Source organism: Dermacentor variabilis, chromosome 6 (assembly GCF_050947875.1).
Source record: "Dermacentor variabilis isolate Ectoservices chromosome 6, ASM5094787v1, whole genome shotgun sequence".
Taxonomy (NCBI): Eukaryota; Metazoa; Arthropoda; class Arachnida; order Ixodida; family Ixodidae; genus Dermacentor; species Dermacentor variabilis.
Genome location: NC_134573.1, coordinates 184,601,853 through 184,620,927, shown reverse-complemented (window position 1 = coordinate 184,620,927; position 19,075 = coordinate 184,601,853). Strand labels below are relative to the sequence as shown.

Below are 19,075 nucleotides of genomic sequence, written 5' to 3'. Positions count from 1 at the left end.
GGTTCACAAACGAGTGGTTCTTACGTACGAGTAACCTTGTTAATTCGGACTATGACTGGCTGACGACTGTTTCAGTCTCACGAATAACGCGCGGCTTTGAGTAGCGACAACATGATGCATATATATTCATCACAGTACCACGTCGCCTGACAACGGCTCCTAAAATTTTGCGGCACGCGTTGTCTGTGCTTTTTCACTGATCCAAGTGTATTCCATGTGGTCAATGGGCTCACGGGATTACCCCTTGATAGCTCAAAACACGAGCGCCTGAAACGTTAATTTCTGTTCCTCGGCGGCTGAGACGGTGGAGTCAGAAGCTCTCGGCGTACGCCTGTTGCCCTCGTTAACCCGTGCGACGCTCTCCGCCTCGCCTGAACGCCTTTTCCTCCGCTAGGCATCGCCGTCGTCTCCGCGCGTACCACGATCTCCTGCGCCGTCTTCTCTTTTCTATCTCGCGGGTCTTCGGGGGCGTTTAATTAGCCCGAAAGCCGAGGGATCGGCCAACCATGACACCCAGCAGGCTCGTTAACGTGTGCAGTGCGAGAGTTTCCAATGCTCGGAGGAGGACCGGAATTCCGACAAATTAGGTCGTCGCCGCGTCTGCCCATTTGTCGTCGCCCACACCTTCTCGCAGGCCTGTTTCATTTAATTCTTCACGGTCTTTCTTCGCATTCTACTTGATCTTTATTCGCTTTTTTTGTTTCCTTTTTGATGAAGTGCTTCTTTTATCCCACGTCTCTGATTCACTCTGTTATTTGCTGGAATTTCGGTCAGGGATAAGAAAGAAGTGCTTGCCCGTTTACCTAAAAGCATGGCGCAACGTCTTGTCAGCAGCGTCAGTTCTGTCGCTATGTCAACAGCCTGCAGCTATAAGAATAGACACGGCACACTGTGGCTATGCAACCATATAGTCGCAGAATATATACATCTATATTGCGGCCAAGTAGATGCGACAACCTTGTACATTATAAACCTTTTACATTATACGTTATAGCTAGTGACAGGGTAGTTACAGGATGTTAAAGTTGTTTGTAGGTAGAGAAAGTTGTCACCATTTGCAATATAGGTTAATCAATCAGACAATCAATTTTACTATCTCTTGTTAGGATCGAATTTTACAGGTTAAGAATAGGAACACACTGCTATGTGAAGCCTGGTCTGACCTCCCCTGCTACCAATTTCAGAAGTGTGACCTAAAAGTAACCTTTCTTAGAACATACAACCTTTCTTAGAAGTACATGACACGAAGTTGTTCAGGTTCCGTTTTATTCAAGACGCTAACTAAAGCCCCACGTTTCATTTTTTCTTTGCAGCCGCTAGAAATCATCAGACCTTCTACAGCGCATCGCAAGCTTCTGACAAGAAAGGTAAAACAAACTCCTAATAACGCTGTTTTATACAGAATAACATTCTCAACCACCTTGGCAGTTCTGGATATGTAATTGGCTACCGAAAAAATGAATTTATTCACTAGAAAAGCCACCAACGTCGGTCGAACATGCTGAAATAACGTGGGAGAAAATAATTCGTTCTATCCTGTCTCTATGCGCATGACACTTTCGTGCAACCTACATGCTCAAGAACGAGTATAGTACGCAGACGATTTATTATTAGCTGCATTGCACCGCTAACTGCCCAGTTCCAAAAATAGAAAATCTAAACCGCATCTGATCCGGAAGCGATGTCTCACTTTGGCAAAATCGGGGAAGAGGTCGGATTTGCGGCGAAGGGTTTTTTTTTCACGCATTAAATGCGCCTTTCATTAGGAAAAGGAGGAAGTCCAGGAGGAGGAGAGGAAGAGAAGGAAAGATAAAAAAGTTTCGCATTATTTAGATTGGCTGGCTACCCAACAGGTTTTCCATCAGGTGTGTTTCGCTGTGCTAAGGAGAGTGTGCCTGACAGATGGCAAAGATGCATCTGTCCTATAGATTGGAACAGCAACGCAGAATGTGAACACAAATCGCAATGGTGAGCAGTGCTGCATGTCTTGCCTGCAGCTGTGAAGAGAACATCTACCACTTCTTGTGTCGCAGTCCTCCATTTGAATTACAAAGGCAGACACTCCTTAACGCAATGACTGGACAATGACTATGACAATGACGTAGCAATGACTGGACGACCGGCCGCTGTCTGTGCGGGTGCTACTGCAAGACCGTCTGCATCGCTCGTGGGCCAACAGGGCCGCGGTGCTTGTTAACACGGGGTGACTGGCCTGCAGCAACGTCCTTGACTGCATGTCCGTGCGCGCTCACCCATTCACCACCCGTCCTTCCCTTCTTTTTTTCTTTCTGCTCCTAGATTTCCCTCCTCCGGCGTCAAGCAGGCGCTTTTCTGGCGAACATCCATCGCCTTATATCTTTCCTTTCTCCGTCTCCTAGCAGACTTTCGCAACTAATAACAACCTATTTATTTCTGTCAGGTGCAGAAATGGTACAAGCCCTGTTCGCTGGGCTTGTACCAAGCTGATGGTAGCGTCAGAAAGGCATCGTTCATTTTGTAAATGCATCAGTATTTTTCTGGGTCACATGTGGACAAACACTTATCTGTATTTTGCTGGATACGGATCTCTTGTCAAGGTCTTTCAAAGCTTGGCAGCCGGTGGTTTGCGCGTTGCATGTGGACAGAATGCAGGCTTATTTTTTTTTAGATGTCACTTAACCGTAGATGTCGCCTTTCATATCTACGAGAAAACAAGAAAAACCACTGAGCACAGGCGCAGGCATGGATCTAGCGAATTTTTACAGCTCTTGTTGCCTCTTGGTAGCTAGTGCTTTGAGCCAATTGGAGCCTGCTAGCTTCCGGCATGGCTTGGATAAGAATTGGTGCTTCTGACGAGGAGGCGCAGAAGAAGTGGCGTGCCGAGGAAGCGTCCTGCAGTGGTCATAAAATTTGTTGCCTTTCGCAATGGGCCAGCCAATTCATCCCGTTTTCAAGTTACACGGACACGTTGTACTACCTGATAGAACTCTGCGCAACCCTAAACGAGGCTAGAAAGCCAGCTACACGCAGAATACTTCTCATAACGTTTATGCCCACAGTGCTTGAAATATGCGTAATTTTAAAGATATAGTCTTTCTTAGCAAGTTACCACCACTTTTCCGTGTCGGATATGTTTCTAGCGTTGTTCGTGGGCCGATCCTGAAGTTTGCGCAGCCTAAAAAGCTGGCCGATATGTGCCCATGGGACCACTGGTTGCCGTAATGTTTCCGATATATATAAGAATAAAAGGCTGGCATTCCAATGTGACACCATTGAACGAGTTAGTTCGCATAAGATCTTAGGGGTATACTTTGATGAGCATCTGAATTGGACTACACATAACCCACCTCAGAAAAATCTTATCAAGAACAACAGGCCTTTTGAATAAAGTAAGAACCTGACTTCCGAAATGGTTTAAGAGGAAGCTTTAGCTCGGGTGCTCCTATATAAGTCCATGTAAAAGGATAATTCGTTTTTATCGGCAACCACTGCACCAAATTTGATAATGTTTGTTGCATTCAAAAGAAAAAACTTAAAATCTAGTGACTGTTGCTTTCAAATTTTCGATTTAAATTGTCGATTTTTTATTAAAAATTAGCAAAAATGTTACATTTTCTGAAAACAAACCTGTCAATTTTACAACTCAGTAACTCAGCAATAAAAAATGATATCACAATTCTGTGAATTGAATTGAACAGTACATCTAAAGCGGACAAGCTTGATATGTCACACATGATTGCCAAAAATTTAGTAATATGGAAATACAACTTTTTCAGAACTTTTGTACACCACATAACGAATTCACGTAAGATATCAATGGGCATGTCGAATTTGTCCGCTTTGAATGATCTAATAGATGCCGTTTACGGAATCGCGATATATGCTTTTGATACAGAGTCATTAATTTGTAAACATGGTGCTCCTATTTCTTTTTAACTTCCCAATTTTTTTAATATTCTTCTAACAAAATTAAAGCCCTAAATCGAAATTGCGCTACCAACAGCCACTAGAACTTAACTTTCTGTCCTAAATACAATAAAATTCATTAACATGGCCCAGAGGTTATCTCAGAAAAGCGTTTCTGCGTTTTACATGTATTTGAGTAGGCGACATCGGAGTTGTACACGAGTTAAAGATTCCTCTTAAATGCCAAATGTACTACGCCATGATTTTCTCTAGGTTAAGCTACTGCATTTTAGTTTGGCGCACCACTGGCAAGGGTAATCTTCTACAGCTTCTTCTTCTCCAGAAGAAGCCCATCACCGTTTATAGAAAATTTATATTACTATAATCACACCCAATCTTATTTTCTAAGCCACAAAATTCTGACGGTATATCAGGCATTCCATGAACGTCTCGCAACATCGATATTTAAAAGCATAAAAGAGAATTCAACATTTCTGACACTCGCCGTGGTTGCTCAGTGGCTATGTTGTTGAGCTACTGAGCACGAGGTCGCGGGATCGAATTGCGAGGCGAAATGCGAAAACCACCGTGTACTTAGATTTAGGTGCACGTTAAAGATCCCCAGGTGGTCGAAATTTCCGGAATCCTCCACTACGGCGTGCCTGATAATCAGAAAGTGGCTTTGGTACGTAAAGCTCCATTATTTAATTTTTAATTTCAACATTTCTGGAAACCTACAGACGTCCAGAGTGTGGTTATCAATTAAGGCACGCAGCTTACGTACAGGCAAGAACTAGAATTACATATGGCATGCAGTCAGTACATTACTAAGCTGTAGCACTCCTCAATATGTCTCATGTACACACGCATTGTTTCAATGGCCATGTGCGTTCTAATAATGTAATCTTGAGCAACTGCAATACCTTCAGTCGTTGACGCACTCCCCGGTAGACCAAGGCATATCTTGAGGGCTTGGGCTTGGATGCTTTGGATTATATTCACGTTAGTTCTGCAGGTCTTGGAGATGATGGGTAGGCTGTACCACAGGAATCGAATAAAGAGGACCATGTATAGTTCTAACATAGCTTGTATTGACACTGCCCAGGTCTTTCCTGCTAAAAACTTAAACATATGGCAAATTTCTGTCAGGTGCTTTCTCAAATAATTCACATGAGAGGTTCCGGAGAGATGTTTGCCAGTGACCACCCCCAAAGATATGTGACTTGTGCTGTACGAGACCAGCTGTCCGTCGGCAGATATAACGTATGGAGACATTTGTTTTCTGGCAAATGGGGCAAACTGTACACTTTTCACATGAAAACTGAAGTCCTTGTTCTCGAAGGTAGGATATGGCTGCCTTCTGAAGCCGCGAGCGAAGCTGCAGTCGTGTCGCACCCGACGTTCAAATACAAATGTCGCTAGCATAGATAGAGAGCCTAACGGTGCACACTTTGCCCGGACCTCTACCCATCACTTCGCATGCAAGTCTCCCAATAGAAAGGCCCCGCACGACATTCAGTGCAACTGTTTTTGCGCACCGTGCCTCTCTTAGGTTACGCACCTGTGGCAAGACCTTTGATTCCTCCATGGTTTGTGAGCCGTACTCAAGTAAACCTTACAATCCCAGGACTTCAGAAAACGCCCGACACGCCAGCATCAACATTCAAGCAACTTTACTCCGCTTGTACAACAAATACAGTGACTGCACACACGTCTATACTGATGGCTCAACTACATCAATCAGTTCCGGTGGCGCTGTAGATATACCAACAATGGGAATAACCCAGTCGTTCAACATTTCCCATATCACTACGTCTATAACTGCAGAGCCTCCAGCTCTGCGCTACGCGCTTCATGTGATGAATGCTGAAAGCCTTCGAAAATGGACCGTCTTCTGAAATTCAAGGTCGGCCTTGCAATGTGTGCAGTCGTTTCTCTGACATGAAACTCAGGATCAGCTCACGTGCGAAATTGTGGAACTTGTCCACCACTCGAGAGAAAAAGGCCATGATATATATTTTCAATGAATACCAGGTCATTGCGGCATCATTGGAAATGATAACGGAGATAAGGCAGCTCGGACGTTAAACGCAGAAGACCACTGCGTCCCCATTCCTCTCTCAAGGACCGACGTTGAGAGACAACTTCGCATTCTAGCACCCACGTGCTCCTTAGCAAAGTGGAATACCGCACATACAAGGCGCTCAAGAATGCGCAGACAAAACCCTTCACTGCAGCTCAGACCTCCGGCCGGACTGCACCGACGTGAAGCGTCTCTCCTGTGTCGTTTGTGGCTGAGAGTTGCCTTCACGAAAGCTTACTCAGCACTAATTGGAATGGCTGATAGTCCTGCATCTGATTGCGGATGCAAGGAGAACATTTACCACATATTGTGCCACTGTCCTCAATTTCAAGCACAGACAATTTTGTGAAACACATTGAGGAAACTAAACGATCGTCCTCTGAGTGAAAAGAATGTATTAGAGCACCATCCACATCGGTCATCGACTTAGAAGGCATTGAAGGCACTTTTGTGCTTTCTGAGAACGTCTGGCTTGCACGGGCGGCTTTGACTCAAGTACTGTCCGTGCACGTCTCTATACCCTCTCTCTCCCTTCTCTCTCCTCCCCTTCGCCCTTCCCCGTAGGGTAGCCAACTAGACTCTTGACTGGTTCAACATCCCTGCTTTCATTATATCTATCTATCTATCTATCTATCTATCTATCTATCTATCTATCTATCTATCTATCTATCTATCTATCTATCTATCTATCTATCTATCTATCGATCTATCTATCTATCTATCTATCTATCTATCTATCTATCTATCTATCTATCTTGTATTTGCACTCAGGGATGGTTGAAACAACTTACAGTTGTAAATCCCATTCATAATATACAAAACGCTAAAAAGGCTTCTCCTATATTAACGACAGCTAATGGTGCTCTTGCTTAATCTGTAACTGCGAACGTTCGTTGTACGACTTTCATAGCATATATCAAACAGTTCAATCAAATGGCTATATATTGAAAGTTATTTGAAATTGAGCAAATTTTGTCGTGTGTTACATTCAGAATTTTATGTATTTCTATTGTGTATTTATATATGTATATGGTTGTGTATGTGTCTATCTTTAGTGTATATAATTGGGTATGTATAGATATCTGAGTACATGCTATGCATAATATGTAAATATGTATTTAGGTAAAATCGGTAGAATACCCGCATCCTGCTGGCTGCTGTATGCAGCGTGGAGGGATGAAGTCCAATCAGGCGACATCTAGTCGCCTTTAACTTCATTCCTTGGTAGAAGGGCTTTAGCTGATTATAGTGATCATGCATTGTAAGTTACATTGTACGTTTATGTCTTTCTGCCAAAATAAACTTTCCTATCATAATACATGTATACATTCCGTACATCATCATCATCATCATCAGCCTGGTTACGCCCACTGCAGGGCAAAGGCCTCTCCCATACTTCTCCAACAACCCCGGTCATGTACTAATTGTGGCCATGCCGTCCCTGCAAACTTCTTAATCTCATCCGCCCACCTAACTTTCTGCCGCCCCCTGCTACGCTTCCCTTCCCTTGGGATCCAGTCCGTAACCCTTAATGACCATCGGTTATCTTCCCTCCTCATTACATGTCCTGCCCATGCCCATTTCTTTCTCTTGATTTCAACTAAGATGTCATTAACTCGCGTTTGTTCCCTCACCCAATCTGCTCTTTTCTTATCCCTTAACGTTACACCTATCATTCTTCTTTCCATAGCTCGTTGTGTCGTCCTCAATTTGAGTAGAACCCTTTTCGTAAGCCTCCAGGTTTCTGCCCCGTAGGTGAGTACTGGTAAGACACAGCTATTATATACTTTTCTCTTGAGGGATAACGGCAACCTGCTGTTCATGATTTGGGACTGCCTGCCAAACACACTCCAGCCCATTCTTATTCTTCTGATTATTTCCGTCTCATAATCCGGATCCGCCGTCACTACCTGCCCTAAGTAGATGTATTCCCTTACGACTTCCAGTGCCTCGCTGCCTATTGTAAATTGCTGTTCTCTCCCGAGACTGTTAAGCATTACTTTAGTTTTCTGCATATTAATTTTTATACCCACTCTTCTGCTTTGCCTCTCCAGGTCAGTGAGCATGCATTGCAATTGGTCCCCTGAGTTACTAAGCAAGGCAATATCATCAGCGAATCGCAAGTTACTAAGGTATTCTCCATTAACTTTTATCCCCAATTCTTCCCAATCCAGGTCTCTGAATACCTCCTGTAAACACGCTGTGAATAGCATTGGAGATATCGTATCTCCCTGCCTGACGCCTTTCTTTATTGGGATTTTGTTGCTTGCTTTATGGAGGACTACGGTGACTGTCGAGCCGGTAGAGATATCTTTCAGTATTTTTACATACGGCTCAGCTACACCCTGATTCCGTAATGCCTCCATGACTGCTGAATGCCTCCATTCCGTACATAAAGATAAGCAACTTTTTTGGTGGCAGGATTCGAACAGAAGACCCGTCCAACAGCAGCCCAATGCTACAACCGCTAGGCCAAATACGCATACCTCAACACCGGAATAGGAGGAGCAGGAGGAGGAGGAAATAATTTTATTGTGCGCCCTGCGAGTTGGTGGGGAGGGCCGAAAGCCCCGCCTAGGTGACGGCCAGGAGTTCTTGGGTCCTGGCGGCATCCTCGGCCCGCTGGACGGCCCATAGTTGATCCTCGAGGGCGGGGCTGAGCAGCGCGGCTTCCCAGCGCGTGCGAAGGCTGCGGCTATAGGCCGCGTTTACTTTATTGTTATGTATCCCTCGGCATTCCTATAATATATGCTCCAGAGTGGCTCTGGATTCACATGTTTTGCATTTGTCCGTTGGATATACATCCGAATATATGATGTGCGAGAGCGCAGGATTCGGATACGTCCTAATTTGTAACTGCCGCCATGCGAGAGACTGCTTTTCTTGTCAATTTTGCGTGAGGTCACAGGAATACGCACCTCTGTAAATATAGAATTTCCCGCGTGCAAACCAGCGCGTACAAGCGCTTCGCCCGTTTTATTGCAATATCGATTACATGAACATAATATTCCTCGGGATTTCTCGCCGTCGTTGATACTCACACATAAAAAAGCAGTTTTATTTAGTTTTAACAAGATTTCTGAAGAACATTACTCACATTAGCTCTACGATTTCCCTTTGCGTCAGAATTACAGCGTCCGGTGGCGAAAGCTGTTTGTGTTCCAATCGCACAGACTGGCGCCCAGCAGCTGTATTCCAAACCCTCAGGTTAGACAGCGTTGCTTGCTGGAACGCATTGTAACAAAGCTATGCAGACCCGATAAGCTTGTGGCATCGTTTTCCCACACGTGGTAGACATGGTAGCACCTCTCCGTGCGCGGTCCCTGCAGCGAAGCACTTGACGTCCCTCACATCGCGCAAGCATGCCATACGTGTTGCCGGAACACCCCGGTCGAGTAGCTCCAGCGAAACGTTAATGGCACTGAAGCAAGGCGAGCACGCATGCGCCCCAAGACCATTGCGTAATCCAGACGCAGGAACAACGTGCTGCTGCGTTTGCGACGCACGCTGAAGGTCAAAGTCGGAGGCACCCCGGAAACGGGAGGCCAACGGCGATGTGGGTAAAGCCTTGTAGTTGAAAAGCGCGAAACGGACGCAGATCGTGCCCGCCGTGTGCACGCTGCAGTACGCAAGGCAAGTTCATCGTGCCACGAAAGGCACGAGCCTTATTTGGTGTAATATTCCTGCAATTGGCTGCCGCATTCATTTGCTCGCCCTTATGCCAAAACTCATTTCCTAAATAAGTAAACAAAAATTGTCAAATGACCCGATTCGAACAAAGGCCCTCCAGCACAGAAGCCCGATAGTGTAACTGATACACCAGGGATGCTTTTAGCACACGACAGCGTGCATCATAATCATACCGTAGACTTAGCATCTAAAACTTCGTAAATTAAAAAAAATTAATAAGCACGTCATTATATGTCAAAACGTGGGCTGATCCTGAAAATTGTGGTGTAAAAACGTCTGCTGAAACCGAAGATAGCGCAGATAGATGATCATCTTACTTCACCCAGTCGACGGGTGACACGACAGAGTCCGATGCGCTTAGTGACCCCGCCCCTTTCTCACCCCCAACTCTCTCAGGCAGACTTTATCTTTCATCGACTCCACCTGAAGGTTGAATCACCTTGCAACTTTTATTTCGTCATAAACTAGTAGCAAAGAACTTCAGGATTTCTGCCACGGGCACTCGCGCACATCAAGATGACTAGTGCCATGAAAGGGGAACGGTGGCAGTGCAGAAGACAAGAGCTGTCGATACTGCCGCCTATTCAGGCTGTTTTCTCAAGATCAGGTATAACGAGGAGAATAGTGCAGCTGTTCCTGTAAGAGGCAGAGTTGCGACCACTGTAACGCTTATTCGCTCAGACATATTGTCACTCGGTCGTTCAGTAGGTGTCAGTCAGCCCCTCTCTCATTCGTGAACGCGAGTCATCCCGTTGGTCATTCCTCACCGGAATGGCCAACATTGCCGCACGCGTACTATTGCGGGTATGACGAAATTACAGAGCAGATTCCTTGCCACTTTTATCATTCGGCTCTCAGCAATATTGCTGTACGAAATGAAGTCTGAGCCGCTTAGACAGCACACGGTTCTCGGAAGCAAACATCGTGGGACATTGGTCTAAGGATTATTGTACGCTCAAGGCCACTAGGGCACTATGCGTTTTTAATTAATTATGGGGTTTTCAGTGCCAGAACCACGATCTGATAATGAGGCACGCCGTAGTGCAGGACTCCGGATTAATTTTGACTACCTGGGTTTCTTTAACGTGCACCTGAATCCAAGTACACGGGTGTTCTTTTGCATTTCGCCCCCATCGAAATGCGGCCGTCGTGGCCGGGATTCGATACCATGACCTCGTGCTCAGCAGCGTAACACCAAAGCCCCTAAGCAACCACGGCGGGTCACATTCCTGCGCTTCTTGAAGGCAACTAGGATATACGAGCGCTTGTGACTATACGTGAATGAATATCCCCCCTCCCCATCTGCGGTGTTGCGCATACTTCTTCCTTCTTATTTTCATTTATGCTGTTTCCACATGTAGGGTAGCCAACAGGGCGCGACCATGAGTAACCTCCCTGTCTTTTCTTCTTCATCTCGTCCTCTCTCTCATTCACCCACAACTGAGGAAATTTAGTGCTGTTGGGTGCCGAGTATAAAGAGGCGGCATGAGTAGATTGGGGACAGTGGTGCGAGTTCGAATCGGGGCTCGTGATTCGGGCCGTTAGTCATCGCCTACTCGTTTCTAGCTTGGAGGAATGTGTGACGGGTATTGGATCGATCTTTTCACCCCGTGCTCTCTGCACCCCGTGTCCCTGTGCGTTCAAGCCGCACCCACGAGGCCAGGAATGAGAAAACCCGTCGAAACAAAGGGCGACCATTGGAAGAATACGAAAGGCCCTGAGAGAGGAAATGGGATAACGTAATAACGAAACGGGGGGGGGGGGGGGGGGGAGGGCGCAAGGTAGAAACAGAATGCGTCAGATGGGGTGAAAGCGAAGGCGCATAACGCGATCAGCAGGACGCATCTAGGGAAGGGGAGGACGAAGGAGAGGGACGCCGGGTAGCGGTGCGATTTGCTTCGGCCGGCTTTGCTTTGCCGGCAGCGTCTCTCGGGAAGCGCCGTACGCGGCCGCGCGCTGCATGACGCCATAGCGCGCTGCTGAGAGCCGGATAAATGGAAGCCGAGTAAGAACAACATAAAAACGAAAACTGAGGCTAATCTGCCCTCTTGCGTCGCCGTTTTCCCTTTCGAAACGTTCGTTCTCTCGCCCTTTTTTTATCGTTACTTTTCTGTTACTTGACTGACGAGGATATAAAAGTCAATTTTAACGCGAGAAAGTGGGAGCTCGCTCCTTCATGTATTGTGTAAGATTTGAATGCGCGGCACATTGTGCGAACAGGTTGGCAACCGGAGTTGTTGGCCGAGGAACGGGCCCATAAACATTCCGCAAACCTAGCTGAGTTTACCGACAAAATTGCCCGAAAATAACTAGCTCTACTAATAAGTATATTGACAAAAAAAGAACTGAAAGCCCGACCAGATGGGCTTCCGTCAAAACCTTGACTTCCATAACGTATTGCATGTAACAAGCCCTAATCTAGGTTTCTATTAATAAAGCATGTTCTTTTTTCTTTATTTACATGCGAGTTTTCTTTTTTATTTACTCACGAGATTACATTCAGGCGGCGCCGGCTACTCTTTTGCCTCAAGTAAATTTGGCGTTTCTAACATATGCTGCTTTACACTCTGCTATTCTTATTCATGTAATATACACATAAAACGTACTATAAACGTGCATATGACCCATACACATATGCGCATATGACGTAACGTATACATACATATACCGGGCCCCGGCCGGAAAGTAAGAAATAAAGCGCCATTTATTTCGTATGTGCGTTCTAAACCTGCAAGTGCATATATATATATATATATATATATATATATATATATATATATATATATATATATATATATATATATATATATATATATATATATATATATATATATATCGGATGGCACCGATATTATGCACTCATGTAATAAAGTATATATGTTACATGTGTGCATACATGCACATTTATACACGAGGATTATAAACAACGCAACCTTAAACTGGCAATACAAAAGTGAGAACGGAACAATGCTACTTGTTAACACGCAAAACTCAAAATGACTAAGAATAAAACACTCATACGCAAAGCATGGTTCTATACCTAAAAAAAGAAGACAAAAAGTGAGGCCTTTTTTTTTTTTTTTTGCTGGTCAGTGTTCGTGCACCGGCCACTTATGAAAGCTATCACCGTGGTAACAAGGTGGCCACCGCAGTAATGACTATTCGCGAAAAGCAGTTATATTAGTCGGTCATGGCTAAAACCAGGTTTTCGACCTTTAAAAAAATTAATATTGCGTGTAACAGTATGAATGTTTCACCATGGTCGAATTTAGCCCAACAATTATGCAGGGTGGCTAAACAAAAGAAAAAGGAGCTAATAGCAGGGTCAGAGAAGGCATGAAATTAGGTCACTTTCAAGAACATGTAAACGTATCACTTGATCACTTTACGGGTTTTGACGTCGCAAAGCTGAATCTGCAATTTGAAGCATGTCAGACATTCGTTTACCTGATGGTACGTTCAACGCGCATCACAAATTCTGCACAAGCTTTCGTTATGTTTCTATTGAATCGGTTTTTGAATGCAGCTTTCTTGGGCAGGAAACTGACCCGCGGCCAATTTGTCCGCCGTGCAATGTCACAGTGGCTCAAGCACCGCAGTGGATTTTTGAAAGCATAACCTGCGGGTGGTTCTCACCAGAGATATTTCACGTTGTAGCTCACAGCTGTACACCTTTGGTTAGGGGACATCCTTGCGAGGACATTATTGGAAAACCAACATTCATGCAAGGCTCTATGCGTTTCTCTGGGTACTATTTCGTTACCCTTTCTTTTTACCCGATGTGCCTCGGAGAATCACTCCATTCAAGAGAAAATTCACGTTCTCCACGGTGATGTAAAAATGAGTGACGAGTACGTCTTTCACCGTTTTATGTATATGCTTTTTGTTGCGTGCCATTGGATAAATCAGAAATATTTTGCAGTCCTTAAATGTGCCCCTGCTCGGCCGATGGAAAACGACATTCATTGCCGCAAGAATTCAGCCTGTCGAATTTCTACATATGCTCCGCATCTAAGATGCACAAAGAGGGCTAAACATTATATAATACCACATACATTTGTGCTCAAGATTGTCGCTCTGGACAGAGGAAGCCTATTTATTTATTTATTTATTTATTTATTTATTTATTTATTTATAAGAAGGCACTCAATACAGCTCAGGACGATCAGTATTTATTACGTCGAGAGGGCTGGTGCTGCTATACATACGGGAACGGTAACGATATTCTGCTGTGAACATCCGTTTGAATTTCTCGAGCAGAAACCACGTTCCGCCCTAGGTATCAATATTTTACGACGCCAGGCGAAAAGTAGCAGGAAAAGCTACCCGGGTTGTCGTCCCCCGCCCTGTAAGTTCACGCACCATCCCCCACACCCGGTGGCCTGATGGCTGAACCTGCGTAATGCAACCGCCCTCGGTCAAGGGCAAGACGACAGCGAAGCTCCGAGAGACATCCCCGACATCCCGTAACATGGAAAATCCTCGCGGGGCCAGGATGATTGCGATAAGGCGCCACACAGTGGGTTCCGCGACATTTACGCTTAGGAGCTGCTTACGAGTACTGGAGGAGCCGGCTGGGCAAGGCAACGTGCTCCCCGTTGTGCAGTATTCGTTACCTATTAAGTAGATCACTTTGTTGGGTGATGTTGGGGCCAGAGTGCGCTGGAATTGATCGGGATGTACTGCAACGATGTGAGCTAAATAAAATGATTCCCTTTAAATCTGATACGGTTCTATTTTCCGCTAATGAAAAAGAATTATATGCCCCATTACGTCAAAATCCGCCGGCATAGTCAGCGTGACCGAAATATGGTACCCAAAATGGGCGACGGCGCAAAGAGTAAAAACACCCAAACGAATGATCTGATTGACGTCATATTCCTCTGAGAGGTTCCTGCAAGCAAAGTAAACTAATGGGTTGGAGAAGAAAATTCGGTAAATTTCGGTCTGGATAGGAATTGAACCCGGGCCTCCCGGGTGCGACACGAGCACGCTTCTACGACGACACGGTAGCTCCATGGTTCTGGCTGACTAAAGGTGTGACCTACTGCGTGCGTCACTGGGCACGTCACGGCGCAGCCAATGGGGGAGAAGGTGGCGCCACGTTATGAGTATATAACATGAGCGCGTTCATGGCGTTCGGAGGTGCACAAACGGTGCAACGCTTTCGCATCGCCTCACGTAAGCAGTCTTAAGTGTTTATGCCGATTTCGTTGTTTACATTTTACACAAGCAAAGGAACCTGTAAACAATGCGTAAGTGTTCGAGACCTTTGTTACCGTTGGTCTTAGTATTGCATTCTGTGTACATGACCCCATTCAGAAAAAACGGTCCAAGCACAGGAAAACTTCATTAGAGCTTTTTTTCAAGGCTAGCGCTCGTATTTTTGATGTACTTACACAAACTGCCGAAAATATCGTGACAGAGGGGAATGTGGCGCATGGTAACTGCTGAACGTCACAAAACCCTGTGGCTTTTGTTTCGTATGGCCAGTATGCCAAGTATGAAACTTAATAAAAGAGCCAGAAGCTGGACTCGCTACCCTCACGCTGGGCTCATTCCAACAGGATGCCTGCGAATGTACCACACTGCCAAGGCAATGTTGTGTCAAAAGAGTGGAGCATTGGCTGAGCAATGCACGATACTATGAAACAAGAAGCTGCCCTGGTCATCCCGAGGTGCAGCCAAGTAAGGACGAAATACGGAAGCGTCATTGCGTGCTGTCTGGCTGGGAGGCAGAGGGAAGGGGACAGTAGGTCCGGCAGATGGAACGCCTCCAAGGGTCGTGGGTTGTGGCTGTCTCGCCAGCTTGATGGCTGTGTAGTGCCCTGTTCCAGCCAGTGCGCCGGGGTAAAGAAGGCAGCTCCGAACTTGTGGGGAGCGCGGAGGCGTCGGACCAACGAGAGAGCGGGGCTCGCCGACACCCGAGCGTTTTGTGGGGAAGCCCACCACACCGAACCAGAAGCGACAGGGCACCCTCGCCAGACAGCGGAGCGACAGGTTTGTCTTGCTTGCGCAGGGACTGCTAGGACGGGGGATTCCAATCCCAACTTGAGCGCTAAGCGCCGCAGAGTGGTCAGGATAGAACGAAAGAGGGAGGCGGCGTTAGGCGTTGTTTTTGTTTCCACTGTGTTTTGCACGCGAACCTTAGTAAAAGGCAAGAAAACACAAAACATGAAGCAGGGCTTATAGCAGAGACGGGAGAGAGAGAGCTGGGGTGACGCGCACGCGTCTGGACTGCAATCGAATGAATCAGGGCCCAGTGTCTCCGAAAGGCGTGCGTGGCCGTCTCCTGGCTTTGTCAGAGCGTGGCTTGTACGTCCGGCACGGAAGCGGGGACCCGCAGAATGAAAACATAAACTTGCACCGCGCCATCTCACTTTTTCATGCGAGTCTCAGCTGGCGCACGCTTCCGCTTTTCGGAATGAATTTGGTCGGTCTCTGTCATCATCTCGGTCTCAGGGACGTCAAGGTGAGGACAGTCTGACCGGGCTAGATCGTGCATTTACTCTGCAGAAACTCCCAACACTTTCTGCGGTTTATCTGAAGTGCTTCTCTGCAACGGGCAGAAAAATAAGTGACGCCGTCTGTTTCAATTACGCTTTGTACTGCAAAATACATTTCTCAATTCCGTTCTCCCGCGTCTTTTAATTTAAAAGAGCGACATTTTTTTCTCTCTCCCTTTCTGAGAGATTTGTACAATACGCTAGCTCAAATAGGCCATAATGTCACGCATTAAAATGCAACAAGTCAATGATTCGTCTACTAAGTATTCTAAATTGCAAGTTCGTAGTCCCCTATGAAAGATCTTGCGGCCTGTTTGCCAAGTTCTGTTTTTATGGTATGAATGTATACACATGAATGAACTAATTTACACCAATAATTATCTCAAGACAATGAAAGTAAAAGACTTATAAGGTACATCACTTCCTTCTTAAAGCGAAAGCCTTAAGTGGCTCCTTGCAATGGCTCACACCCGACAGAAGCGGCGTCTAGTAGAGTGGTCCAAAAAATATCATCATCGAAGCGAGTGGCTTAAAAAAACTTGACGAGTGCTAGAAAAAAAAATATCCTCAGCAGCAATGGCTCATACCCGAAAAAAAACAGACAATCTGGAATGGCTCATACCCTCGTAAGCAAGCAAAGATGCGATAGCTGAATAAGAAAGAAAGAAAGAAAGAAAGAAAGAAAGAAAGAACCTTCAGATAGCGCATTAGGCCCTGCGTCGAGCACTGGAATTCATTGATTCTGAAAGACCTTGAAAATGGGCTGTGTTCTGTGATTCAAAACCGGCATTACAGTGCACGCAGTCAGTTCTCCGACACGGATGTCATGACCAATTGACGTACGAAGTCCTGAAACTTTACCATGATGTCCAACAAAAAGGCCACGAGGTCGTTTTTCAATTGGTACCTGGCCACTGTGGAATCAGTGGCAATGATTCCGCCGATAACGCTGCTCGCACAGCACATCAAGAAGAGCACAGCGTTCCAATTCCGCTTTCGAGGACTGACGCTGCAAGGCAGCTTCGACACCTGGCACGCAGTCTCACAGTGACTGAGTGGAACTCGCCGAACTTACGACTTACACGACTGCATCGACTAAACCCCTCCCTGCAACTCCGACCTGCACTCGGACTTCCTCGATGTGAAGCTACGCCTCTCTGTCGCCTTTGGTTAGGAGTTGCCTTCACAAAGGCATACTGTACATTAGTTGGAGTGACTGACAGTGCAGCATGCGAGGTCTGTGGCACCGAAGAAAACATTGACCACCTGCTGTGCCATTGTCCAAGATATGCCCTAGAGAGACAGGAACTTGCCAAAGCTTTCCAAAAACTGGGCAATCGGCCGCTTTCTGCGCAGGTGCTGCTGGAACACCGCCCCCATCAGCCGTCGGCCGATAAAGCGGGGAAGGCGCTTTTGTGTTTCTTAAGGACGACGGGTTTGTGCGACCATCTGTGACTATTATTGCAATTTCTGGAAAACCACACGCGTCAGTGAACTTGCCGAAATTTCCTTCTTTCCTTCCCTCATCTCTCTGCCTGTTATCTTTGCTTTCCCCCTTTCCCATTCCCCCGGTGTAGGGTAGCCAACCGGACGTTATTCTGGTTAACCTCCCTGCCTTCTACTTTTCTCTTTCCTCCTCCTGACCACTCCGATCGGATAAGTTATGCACTACCACGTGTGCAGCAGGCTTTCACCTTCACGTGTTACAGGAGTGTAACATGCTGCCAATTTTTTATTGCGCAAGTAGCAGCCTTTCCATCCGCTTGAAACACAACCCGGCAAAAGGTAAGGTTAACCGCCATAGTCGGATAACGTTAACTTTAGAAGTAACAAGAAAAAAATTATATTCTATATTGCATGAGACACCAAATATTTCCGGTTAAAAAAAATCTCGTTTTAACCACTTTCCTCAAGTGGAAATTATTTTCCGAAGCGTAGAATGAATTGCCATTATATAATCGAATGTAAGTTGCAATGAGTGTTTGAGACCGATATCAAAAACAAAATTTAGTAAATGACATTTTATCTTAGGAAACGAATTTCTATAAAAGGTGAATTTCCAATGACTGTTACAACATGATAATAGGTTCCGCGCCTAACGTGCTCTATAAACCCTATTTTTTTTTTTTTTGCCTCCCAATTTTTTCCTCCGAGCCTTCAAATCAATTCTACAACACGCTAATTTCACCGGACCTGTGCTGTTGACAACGGAAGTGGCAAAGCCCTGCTTGGCATTTCTATGAATTATAATTTTTTTAAATGCCCGCGTTGTTTGCTGCATAAGATAAAATAAACCGTGTCTTGCGTCCTTCTTGAACAGCCCAATCGCTGACAGAGCACGAATGTACACTACATACCATTATGAGCCATATGAAAGGGAACAGAAACGCGTAGAAAACGCCCTCAGACCCAGATATGGGTGATACGCAGTGGCCGCCGTCGGAAACAAAGTGGAAAGGGGGGACGCTGTTTTAACAACAGTTTGCACTCCCGCCGTGCGTCTGCAAAGTGCGGAACTTCGCATCGCCAGCAGGCAATGATAACACTGTCAAATATTGCGTGACTGCTAACTTTTTGCGCCGATTCTTTAGAAAAGGTAGCACTGCTACTTACTTCGATATTGATTTATGGTAAAACTTGTAAATCGGAGGAAAAAATGCGCTGTAAGGGTGAGTTCAAAATAAGTTTGTTGGCGCTTGTCGAATATTAAAAGATATTGAAGCAAATGAAATAATGCCATTCTTTGGGGCAGAGACGCGTAGAGAACCTCGCTGAATGTGGTATCACGCTGAAGGCACTTCCACTCATGTTATATTGCTTCCCATAGTTGGTCGGAGTAGGCTAAGTCTAGGGACCTCTTTGAAAAGTTCACTTTCATACGACCCCAAACGTGCTCTATAAAGTTCATGTC

General features: G+C 45.7%; 1 protein-coding gene across 1 annotated transcript in view; it reads left to right on the top strand.

The window, feature by feature from the left end:
* LOC142585938 (plexin-B-like) overlaps nucleotides 1-19,075 on the top strand; it is a 547,589-nt gene that overhangs the window by 312,068 nt on the left and 216,446 nt on the right. The window contains exon 4 of the mRNA XM_075697062.1: nucleotides 1,314-1,367. The gene's annotated coding sequence lies outside the window, so the exon portion shown is untranslated. The remainder of the gene's footprint in view (nucleotides 1-1,313; nucleotides 1,368-19,075) is intronic.